This window comes from Cyanistes caeruleus, chromosome 1, assembly GCF_971803275.1.
Source record: "Cyanistes caeruleus chromosome 1, bCyaCae1.hap1.1, whole genome shotgun sequence".
NCBI classification, from domain to species: Eukaryota; Metazoa; Chordata; class Aves; order Passeriformes; family Paridae; genus Cyanistes; species Cyanistes caeruleus.
This window is the reverse complement of record NC_141701.1, coordinates 39,251,011-39,263,585: the sequence shown is the minus strand read 5'-3', so window position 1 is coordinate 39,263,585 and position 12,575 is coordinate 39,251,011. Positions and strand designations below refer to the sequence as shown.

Here is a 12,575-nt window from a genome sequence, read left to right as displayed (position 1 = left end):
GTCTCTGCTTGGGTAGGGGCTTCATATTCCATTGGTCTCAGTGATCCACTGCTCCTACAGTGATCATCTGAATATCCAATTCTTCTTGTCATTAGGGTTCTGTGCAAGAACATGCGTAGTTAGGTCAACAAGAGAGAAAAAGTGTCTTAAACTAGGTATTCCTCAGCCAGTTATAGAGGGAAAATTTGCCAGAAATAAACATCATGCCAACTGGAGACATGTCAACCATGCTTCTGTCTGACCATGCTTCTTAGATTCTCATGTAAAGAAATTGCTGGAAGCTGCTCAAAAACTGGCAAGGTTTTTTTGTATTTTTTTTTCTAATTTGGAACATAAAGTCAACTATGTCCTGCTTACACTATACTGATAGAATTTATGGCCCAATACTTTAATCTCTACCATCAACTTCCATGGGAGCTGCCTGAACAGTGGTTCTTTATTATGTGTGGAACATTTCACACCATGAAAATGTCCCCAAACACTTAACAGAGTTACATAAAACAGTCTCAGTAAATAATAGCAGAGAATAAATACATTTTAAAGATTTAGGCAAAGGAAAGCAGGAAATAATTCAAACACTTAGGAAGACATGCAACACAGAGTGAGGCAGTAAATGACACCATGTATTTCTTTTGAAAATACCTAGAACAATTGTTTTGGTTTTTCCATTTGCTCTCTAAAATACCAACACTGCCTCTCAAGAAAGCTAAAGAGAATTAGTGTCATAAACAAGCAGCCTGGAGTGTAACAGAGCCACACAGAGTGTTAAGCTTTCTTTTTAAGAAACCATCCAGTCCTGGTGTAACAAGATACTTAAACCAGTCCATGTGATTAGAGTTATTCAGCCGTGGAAAGCTGGGCACGTATTTAAATACCTCGCTGAATTGTGAAGATGATACTGAGGAAACTGCATGTTAAGAGTGGAATTAATCTTGCTGAACTACAGCTCTTTCTGAAAGTTAGATGTTCTGTTTAAGCTACTTTTATAGCCAGTTAAGAGAGAGAGGCACCTGAAGGACAGTCTTTCTTTCTAGAGGGGCATCTAATATAGATGGGATGATTACCCTATCAATATGTTCACATCTCTCAATGGACTAGAAATGTTGCTCAGGTAATTAATTTAGTTGCAGTATCTGACTTAAATATGGCTAAAATTTAGGGAGATGGACACATATTTACTTATTCTACATCTTTCACTGCAAGAAAGATTCTTGAAAAATTTATGGAGAGAAATTTCTCATGGCTCTGTGCACATACCAGAGATCGGCATTGCTGTGGAATCTAGGAAATTTTTAATTCCTTCACCACAAAATTTTTCTTGCATTATCACACAGGACTAAATTATAAGTTTGTTGAGTATGAAAAAGAAAATTCTGCACTTAAAAAATTTGCAGTTGAACCCATGGCAGTTGTGTCACACCTGCAGTAATAAGAAGCACTGCAATTGTTTGTGATTTAATACTGCTACAGGTCATACAGTGAATTATAATATCTATTCTGCCCTAAAAAATGACAGTGCTGCTCTCTGAGGAAGGAACAGATTGTTCCACCTGCCACAAGATGAGCCTTGTACAGAAAATGCTCCATTATGATACCTTGGGATTATCCTCATGTAACTGGTTTGCCTAATTCAAACTGGCAGGCACAATCTGAATTCAGTGAATCAGAAGATACACAAGATTTCATCAGTGAGATCATTTGAGTAGATTAACTCAGGCACAACCAGCCTCTGTCAGCTTCTTCAGAGAACTCTTGGGGCAAAAGAGGTGAGGACAGAGGCCAAACAAAACTGCTTGATTGCAAGTGCCTGTATCCTGCGGTATCAGAGGTATCCACAAGGTAACTGGTTTTCTAGGGATGAAATATCCTATTTCTAGGGATGAAATATCCATCCTTAGAAACTGGGTTAGCAGGTTCTTCCAGGCAGACATGTCATATGCAGAGCTTGCAGTACAACTTATAGTTCTTCTTGTAAGAGTTATAAATGCCTCATTTATACTGTAGACACAACTTCACTGTCTCAAAATCTTAGTAACAATCGAATAACAAAATGCAAACATTATACTTTGTCAGCATAGACAAAACAATTATATTAAAGGTCCTACAGGCATTGCTGTTTGTATTAATAAATCCTGCTTTTCAATCAAGCTGTACAAGATGCCAAGTTAATTATTTTAAATACTTTTCAGTCTTGGCACTTTATTTGGATTGCAAGTGGGGAAGTGAGGAGAGAAACAAAGAGCAGAGAAATGGAAAATCCTTCACCATCAAATAATTGAGGCATATGACAGAAGAGGATTTAGGAGGAAAAAGCCCTAAGGAGATTTTGGGAGGTTTCACTGGTTTGTTCAATGGTGAACCGTCCAAAAATGAAATGCCTGAAAAGCTGGAGGCTGAACAACTTAAGATAGACTGTGCACACAGAAACATTGCAATGTTAACTGCTGGAAGAGCCATAAATTATGCATTTCTGATGTGTCTCTATAGGCCTTGTAACCTCCTTTCGACCCTTAGGGTTCTCATTATCTTCAGGAGCAATTAACAGACAGTATCTTGCAGCTAGTGTGATTTCTTACCTTTAGAGTGATTTCAAATCAAATAAAAGGAGGCTAATAGAGCCAAGGAGGCCTGAGCTGTGAAGTTGCTTCTGAAGTATATTGGATGGAAATAATCTGTAAATTGAAGGTACATGGTGCCAGGGAGGCTGGATTATGTCTGGCTGGTTTTGCTTGCTGAATCTTTTATGTTTTGGATAGATATTGTTGTTCCTGTGAGATATTATGCAAGTGACACAAATAATAGAAAATGCCTTCATTAATTCTGAAAGCCCTAACTTCCCTTACTTCAGCAACTTCAAGGTGATTAATCAGAAGATCTGTCTTTTTAACCAGCAAGAATAAATTAAAGACAAAAAAGGTAAAAAAAAGCACACTTAGGACTGGTCTTAAAAAAAAAAGTTCCAGTGACCAACAATCTGCTTAACTCCCCAAACCCAGCAGAAATTTTTCAATATTTAAGATATATGAATAGCTTAGGAAAAAATAATGATCAAGTGCAAGCTACACAATTTTAAGATAAAATTTATACAAAACTAATTATTTCAAGTCTTCAAAAATTGAAATTAAATGTTTCTTATCTGAAAAAGCAGATTGTCGAATACAAATCAGTCCTGTATTATGATTTCTCTAGAGCTGTCCTATTGCAACATGGAAATTCATGACAATGTTTAACATACAGAGTCTGGCACAGTTCTACGTGTTCCTCTAGTACTAAATGTGATGCACCATCATTTTCTTTAGCTGTAACATGCTTTACTTTCGGTTCCTTCCTCATGCATGAAAATCATTCCAAAGGCTACTACCTTATATGCACTGAGGTACATTATAAAAGCCACATAAGTTAAAAAAAAATTACTAAATTTCTGGTTTAAAAAAACAAAACAGATTTTCAAAATATATAACAAAATCTTTATTAATGCTATATCCCATTAGCCCACACAAGCCACCATTTTCCAAGAGCATATTTTTACTGTTTCCTCATGAGTTAGTGCTGAGTCTGGAAATGGGATTTGTTTATATTCCTACACCATACAGACTTGCTGATTTCACTGAGGATTCAGGTAGAGTCAGAGATCTGGCTTCCATTACAAGACTGAAGGTTTAAGTCTCAAGTTCTTGGGATTGACAACATTTTTCTGCTGTAAACTACAACACCTTGAAAATGCTTACAAGGAAAACCTTGGAGTCATTCTGTTCACCTGAAGTTTATCATCACTCACATGTGGCCAGGATTTCTCTACCAGAAGTAAAACCAGATAAGAATTGAGACTGGATTTGCAGTAATATGATTTTATTCTTATCAAAATTATTTTTAAAAAGCTATTGAGCCTAAAAAGAATTCCCAAGTTATGATATGAAGTGAAATTTCATCTTACATGTAGAAACACCAGTATATTTATTAATTTCTAAAGTGTAAATGATAAAGAGATTTCAGAAGCAGAAAATGCAAGGGTGCTATTGAGCTTGTAAGGGGGGGATATATTTTGGCAGACTGGTTATCATTTAGCACAGCAAAGTCAATCATCTGACTCTGGATGTCGCTCTCCTTCACCACAGGAAGGAGTTAGACAACATAGATCAGGAAGAGGGGAGTCAGAAAGTCACGATGGTCTTGGGGGATTTCAGTTACTCAGGTATTGATTAGGATGACTATTTTACAAAAGGTATAGAGAGGAACATTTGTAAAGGTTGACTAGGGTTGCTTTCTTTAGCAATTGTTGAGATGACTACAAAATGAGAGGTTAATTAGAAACTTGTCCTAACATTTGTGAGCTCTGATAAATACAGTTCAGGAAACAGCAAGACCTTTCTGGGTCTGAAATCTGCCTTGAGGTTGGGAAACACAGCACTGTTTTCCTCTCACACCTGTGACCATTCTTTTCAGAAACTCCCTTGTTTCTGTCATAGTGACAAATGACCACATGATTTCCAAAGGTCTTTTGTCCCTCCTACATTATCTCATAATGTTTCTACCCTGACTAAACTCCTTAAAAAGAGGATTTACATCACAGGCATACTACCCACAGGGGTTTACAGAGACAAATCTGTGTGTGTGTGTGTGTAAATGCTAAGTCATCATCGTAATACTAGAAGTTTTTTGGGAGCAAGGCTTTATATTCCTTCAAAAGAAGGCCCATAATTAGGTGGAATGTCCTCAAAAATTACCATAATGGCAGTTAAATAACTGTTGTGGCATGGATGTGAAATCATCAAATCATGTTGCCAAATAGCTCAATAGAAATTAAATCACACTCAGTCAGAATAAGAGCCACCTCTACTCTTGAAGAGTTTACTCATTGTACACAAGGAGTGCTTCTTAGTCATCACAACAAACACTCTCCAGGAGTTTCATTAAACTGAGGGCTGCTTCAAGGCCACGTGTTCAATTAATCCCATGTATTTTTTGAATGCTTGAACGGTGTGTTAATTTAAGGTTTAATGCTACCTTCAGATATTCAGCATCAAAGCCTCACTAATAGACCATGCTTATGCTCTATTGTCTTCTGGGAAGTGGAATGTGAAAAGGCTGACATTGCTTCTAACACTGCTGTTTATTGAGTATCTCTATGCCCCACTTTAGCCAAAGGTGATTCCTCTGCAATTAAAATGGAATTTCATCTGTTTCCAGCCTGTCTTTCATGCAGCTTCTCTGACTGAGTCTGTAATGAGCAATTTGAGTCCAGCTAGCTCATTCATGTGCAGAATCAAGAAGTTCCAGTTTTTCCCCAGTACATCAGGAACACTTGTTGTTTTTCAGCTGCTGTGTGTGCATGTTTAGTCTGGGAGGGAAATTTCTACAGAGTCTAGAACGAGGTCTCCATAACAGGTCAGATCTGTTTTGGGGGATTTTGAAAGATGCAAAGCATTTGTGAGCACAAGGATATCCTAAAACACATTGGCAGTGGTAACCATTAAAACTGAGCTGTGAGGTATGATTTCCCATTCCTTCGGGCCACACAGATTTTCATGTGAGAGAAACCAGCGGTCTCCTCGTGCCGGCTGGAAGGAGCGGCCCAGAAAAATCCTTCTCGGTGCGTCATTCACGCTGGAGAGGGAACTATCCTGCTGGCAGACCCTATTTTCCTTTCGCTGTCAAAACGTACGGAAAAGCCTTCCTAGCTGGCTCCGGCTTCATTCATTGCGAGTTTGAGGCGTGCAGCGCGGTCCCCGCCGCAGCCCCGCAGTGCCACCTAGTGCGAGCCGGGCCTCCCGGCCTGGGCCCCGCTGTGCCGCCGGCCCCAGGGCCCTGCGGCCTCCTGCCCTCGGCACGGAACCCGGCTCCGGGCCCGGCTCCTGCTGGCCCGCGGAGCTAACAACTTGTTGCTGGAGTTGTACCGCTGCTGAAGAGCAGGAAGGAAGCAGGGGAGAGGATGGCTCCGGCAGTTCATAGCACATTTGGCGTTTTAAGCGCCTGCCTGAGAGAGCTGCTCAGGAGCGTCGGGAGACATTTGGAAGGGCTCTGGCGGCGTCCTTCAGGACGCCTGGGGATTGAATAGATGTCGCTGGGCGCATAACCTACAGTTTATCAAGCTGAAAAAAAGCAAATGGGAATTCAGGTCAAACTTCATTCCTTGCATCTGTGAGAGTAAATATACCACCAGAAATCCACGATACAGCTGGGTGAAGGGGAGGCTGAAAGGAGCTGTAAACAGAGGAGGATGAGCAGGAGGATATACCAAAGGAGTAGTCATGCGGGCTTGCAGTTGTTTGGATGCTTCGCTCATCCTGCTGGCTTCTTCAGCTTTCTTGCTGGGGCTGCTAATACATGGTGTGCATATGAAACAGTTCCAAACTGCTAAAAGAAAGCGTAGTAAGGCACATTTGTTATACTGCTTGGCAAAAAAAAACCCAACAAACTCCACATATAATAAATAGTGCATCAAAATCTATACCTGCTGTTTAGGAAAAGATATGCACACATTTATTACCAGTTTTAAGTCCTTTATAATATCAAATGTAGCTATATCAAATCCCAGAGGGACTCTCCTGCAGAAAAAGAGAAATATATTGCATCAGTATTTCATTATACAGTCCACTGATCACAAAACACATCCACTCTAGGTTTACCCCAGAGTCCCTACCTAACATGCTGTTCACTCAGAACAAATGCAAGCTCCCGAGTCTCAGGAAAGGGAGTTTAAACCACAGCCTTTCATTGTGGTATCTTATTCCCTGAAGATAATTAGCACACTTCACAAAGCTCTGATTAAAGTTGTCTTTTCTTTTTTCCTTTTCTTCCGTTAATCTTATCCTGTCATCTAATGGTCTGAACACTGTAAAAATGAAAATGCATTCATTAAGTTAATGGTTTTGTGGACTGAGATACAGCATGTCTCCTGTATTTGCTGGCTTCCCTAAGAAGTACCTCTGCAACCAGGTGTTGCCTACCACAATTACATTTTAGAATATGGGAACCTCCATCTTCTTTATAACAAGCTGAGAGTAAGTGGTCTAGGAGCACACTGGCAGTATTCCCTCATTCCCAGAGGTGCCATCTGGCATGTTTAAACCTCTTTATGTTCCCATTATGATGTTAATATGGGGAAGAGAAGATGGGGGTGCAAGAGTCAAGCAAGACAACTTATTTTAAAAATGGCAATTTGATACGTCACAGCACTAGTTCCTGAAATGAGTATGGTTTTATGCTTCCAAACATTGACAGATTTAGTCAGTTAAGAGATCATGATGTCTATGGTAATGGACATCTGGAGTGACATAAAGTTTGTTCTCTTCATACTGCACAAAGAAGGTAAGAAATATGATTAACCAAAAAAAGTATATTTTATATACCCACTTTACACAGAGATAAAACACTTCAAGAGACATTAAGCAATGAAAAATCAAACTCAGTAATGGAGAGAGCAGTGGTATGCAGGAACACTACACTATTCAGCAACAAAATGGTTACAGTACAATGCAAATTGTTCACTTTAATATTCAAGTTGCCTGCTCTTGCCCCTGGTTGCATAACAAACTCAGACTCAAATACTGATTGCTTTCTACACTGAAACAGTGTTCATCTAAAAGATTACTATTGTTCAGACTCTTTCAGGAAATTTAGAGGGGTTTATGCTGTTAAATCAAAATTCTAGTTTCCTGTTTTGATTCAAACTATACAAATTTAGAGTAGAACAGAGCATTTGTGTAAAATAAGTTAATACACAAAAGCATCCTGTCTTCTCCTCACAAATGGTCTGTTAGAGCTACAATTTCAACAGTGTCGCTTTCATGATACCTTGTCTTTTGAAGCTGAAATTCAAAGTGTGACTTTGAGAACATAAAGATGAGAAATTGGAATCAGAGGGTATACCATAACAGTTTTTATAGAGAAGTAACAGAAAGTTGAAGAAGTTTTAAGTAAGCAGGATTCTGTCAAGGCACATACAGAAATTATTGTAAGAATTTATTTCCTTCTCTTTCATTAGTATTTTGCATTGAGATAATATTTATAATTACTTGTCAAAGCTGCCAAATTGGGCTATCCCAACATGTAGACCATCCCTACATATACTAAAAGCATAACTCATAGTGAATTAAAACATGTGGAGGTCAAAGTAGAAACATTACAAAAATGTAAAGGGAAGATAAGCAGTCCACTTTCCACCACTGAATATAATAAAGTTCCATAGGTTGTCCTCTGCCTTGCCTATCCACGGAGGTGAGATGGGAGGAAGCACAAAAAGAGGACAACAAAAGAGGATAGTTTTGTTATGAATCCAGATATTTTATTGAAGTTCTTGCTGTAAGTGAAAGATACTAGAGAGACTATAAAAGAGCAACAAGAGGATGTGGGCTGATGGACAATGAGGAGCTGTATTTTGGGGAAAGCAGAGGCAGAGAGACAGTGGATAAGTGATGACAGTTATGAGGAGGATGTGACAGGTTTTGTCCTCAACAAGATGGTAAATGCATTGGGATAGGGAGCAGAGTATTTGGAGTTTGTATTAAGTATGAGTAATAAAGACAGTGGTTTTCTTTAAAATGGCTCCAAGAGGCTGTCTGCTCTCTTTTCTGGTGGTTAGTGCTGGCTAGCACAGTAGAACTTTTCACCATAGCTTACTAGAACCTGGATAAAGGAACAAAAGTTAAGAGCCTCTTAGAAAATCAACACTGCAAGAGCTGAAGAGTGCAGTGCAAGATCAATAGCCTGGAGCACCTCCCTCTGTGGCATGAGTACTGGCACAAGGGCTCCTTTCCCACATTTATGTTTGTTTATTCAACCACAGCAGCCTTAGATTTCCCTCTGTCATAGCTTGGTAACAGAAAACACTTCTGCTTTTGTAAGCAAAGCTCAAGAAATCATCCCCACCCAGACCTGCTACTCTATAGCAAGTAGGAACTGGAGTGAAAATTTATCTCTGTCTTTAGATATTAGAGGGGGTTTTTTGTCTCTGTTGAAAAAACAATTCCTTCAGATGGTTCACTGCAAGATTTTTCTATGCAATCATCAAAATAAGTTGGCTCTGCTGATTAGTGTTAGAACCATAAAGGTAAAAGGTTGGTTAGGAACTATAGTTTTTCTGCAGTGTTCTGCATGTTTAAACTTTGGGATATAATTGAATACAACTTTGGTTAAATGAACATTTCAATGTTGAAATTTAAAATCAAACTGGCAATTAAATAATCCTTCTGTTTTTCCTTTTAATTAACAAAAGCACATTTTAAATAGATATCTCTTGTGTTTCTATGCATGACAGAAAAATATGGATTACATTCCTTGCACTTTGGTACAAGTTTTATGAGGTTGGGGTAAAATCCTAGTGTAGTGGGTTGACCCTGGCCAGCAGCCAAGTACCCACACAGCCATTTACTCACTCCTCTTCCCTCCTCCAGGAGTACAGGGAAGAGAATAGGAGGAGTAAACCCAAGATAACTCCTGACAGTTGAGATAAAGACAGCTTAATAAGTGAAGCAAAGGGGAAAAAACTATACTAGTGCTGCAAAGACAATCACTCACCAGCTTCCAAAAGCAAGAGTGCTGCCCAGCCAGTCTCTGAGCAACAGCCACCTTGGAAGCTAAATTCCCCAACTTCTTGCTTCCTGTCCCACAGCTATTGTTGCTGAGCATGATGCCGTAGGATATGCTCTATGCTTGGTTGGTTCAGCTCAGCTGTCCCAGTTGTGTCCCCTTCCAGCTTCTTGTTGCTCTCAGCCTGATGCTGGGGAGGAGAGAGGGGGAGCAGAGTAGGAAAAGGAGAAAACCTTGGTGCTGTGAAGGCACTGTTCAGCAATAGCTAAATCTCAGTGTGTTATCAACACTCTTTAGCACAAGTCCAACACACAGTGCCGTATGAAGTGTTAGAGGTTAACTCCATCCCCACCAGACCCCATACCCCCTCTCGCTGATTTCAGAATGGAAAGGATTGTTACTTTCCCTTCCACCGTCACCCATGACTCTGGAGTTACAGTCTGGAATGGAAAAGTTCTCCAGCCTTCACCTCTGGTCTCATCCATAATCTCAGTGAAAAGAGGGAGACCTGTAGTGGTAGGCAGGAGCCCAGAGGGTACAAAAAATTTTTTATCAATTTTAAATGCTTTGTAGCAGGTAAATTCTGCTTTAGTGGTCTCATAACTATTTCATTTATTGATGAATGACGTTTTTGAGCCTTGCCACTGTCGTACACACTGCTCACTGATAGTATCAGGTTAATGAGATGAGCAATTTTATCCTTCTTGCTGTTTTCACCAGTACCAAAGTGAAGTGTTAAACAAGAGTGTGTTTCTTCAGAAAAGGAAAGAACAGAAAAAAAAAAAAAAAAAAAAAAGAGAGATTGGCTTACAAATCATGAGGTCCTTTTAATGGCATTGATTTTGCTTATCATGTCATAATTTCAATTTTAGAGTGAAACTGACAACTTCAAATTTGTCTATGGTCATCTCAGGTTCAAACTTCAACAATAAGTCAACACCTATGCATGTAAGTGGATTCCATTGCTTCCATTGCTTTAAGGCTGATCTATTTTCCCCTGCTTAGGTGGGAATCTGCTTTGCTCCTTTGCTGCATCCCACAGCAATTAGCTTGTACAGAAGGGTGTGAAAATAATGCTTTTCTTTGCTTCTCCACTGACTTCTGTGGTCCTCCACATCTGTTTGTGGCCTGTGTTCCCTTCTTCTTTTGCCAGCTGTCACATTCTCCATATGTGTATCTGTATCTGTATGTACTGAAGGGCAAGAAACAAGACCAGGGTGGGATGGACATGGGTGTGCACTGTCCCAGCCCCAACCACCAGTACTCTCCAGGCATCAGCTAGGCTGCATGGGAAATCAGCACAGCCCCAAGGTCTGCTTCCAGAAGGCTGTTTGGATGGCATTGTCCTCCTTGACTGTGTTTGGGGTCTTGGGAAGATGGAGGGGAATTAGGAAGAAGATTATAACTGTAGGGATGCAAATTATGTTGTTCTCAGAGCCAGTCAATGACTCTTAGCCCATTTTATTCACAAGGTTAGGCATGCTCCTGCACTTCATCAAGGTTTATTTCCTTCTGCTTCTTATTGCTTTATATCCAACATCATTCTAGCTGTCCATTTTCTTGCCTCTTTACATCACCCAGCCCCTTCTTCTCTACAATTGTTTGTAGAACCCACAAACAAATCTTCTCTAAGGCCTTTCTGTCTCTCTGGAAACAATGGGAATGCATGCATACTTTACTAGGGCAGCAGAATGCACCACCAGCAGTGCCCAGATCTTGCCTTTTTTGAACCAGAACTACTGTAAATGGGAAATTTTGCAAGACAGAAATAGGAATGTTGTTAGACACTAAGAGTTGGCAAATTAAATTCATCTGATGATAAAACTAGAGAGGATGGCCATGCTGTCAACTGGGGCTATTTGCCAGCAAGTCCCTGTAGGTAAGGTGGCAGCTCATCTCGTCAGAGAAGCACCTCACAAAAGGGATGTCTAGATGTGGAATCCCTTCAGATCCCCATGCTGTGAAACTGTCCCCTTGTTCTGATGACATCTGTGTTGGATTGCTCTGTGCTAGAGGTAAAATATAGGAAAACAGCAAAAGGCAGGTCCATATTGACACAAGTAGGTGCTGTGATGGAGCCCTGCGAAACTGACACCAAGTTGCTGTGGGGAACAGTGACACTGAAGGCAAATTTAATCTTTGGACAGGATTAAAAAGGGAGGGGGACAAGGTGCAGTGGTGCCAGAAGCCAGGAGAGGGAGTCTGAGCCCAGGAGAAGGAAAGGATGACGGGAAAAATCCTCTTCACCTGCTTCCTTGGTTGTGGATTGATGGGACATGTGATGGGGGCAGCAGAAAAGCCAGTCAGGTCATTCTCCCAGGGAGTGTGCCTGTGTGTAACCTTCCACCTTTACCCAACAGCAAGGTTGGCAGCCTCTCACCTAGAACCAGGAATATTTGATTTTTCAGTGGTCTCATCAGCCACACTACAGTAAGAGCGTTTTACACTTGGGCTTTTGATTATTGTGACCCTTTTGCTTGTTAACATCAGATGTGCTGTACTGAAGTGCATGCATATCTACTGAAATCTTAAATCTTTAAATAGTTTTATATATATGTATCTATATATATATATATACATGTGACTAATTGTACCAGTGACTAAATAAATCTATTTTTATCCAATCCTGATTCAACAGATATGCACCCTCAGTTTCTTGCTGACATACACAGATGTAATCAAAATGACAGCAACTCTTTTCCCACCTCTGTAGAGAAGAAATGGTGCAGGTTGTGGATGAATGTAATTTCTACACTGCATTTCTTTAATTCTCTCTTGTATATGTGAAATGATGCCTAAACAGTTGATGAATTGAAAATAGTATGCATAATGTGGTAACTTTTGGAAAATCAGACCAAGACCAAGGAACAGCAATTTGTTCTTTTGTTTTGTATTTGTCTTAAACCCAAGTGGTCTCAGTGGGGTCATGTTTAAGTGTTCCAAATAAGTTCAGGCCAGAGCCTACTTTTGAAAATTTTAATTTGGTTTTCAAAACAGGTATCATTCTTTATTGACAGGTGTCAAATTTATTTCAAGACTTGAAATGT

At 39.9% G+C, this 12,575-nt stretch overlaps 1 protein-coding gene across 1 annotated transcript in view; it reads left to right on the top strand.

Moving 5' to 3' along the window:
* XKR4 (XK related 4) overlaps nt 1-12,575 on the top strand; it is a 211,851-nt gene that overhangs the window by 154,700 nt on the left and 44,576 nt on the right. The window lies entirely within an intron of this gene.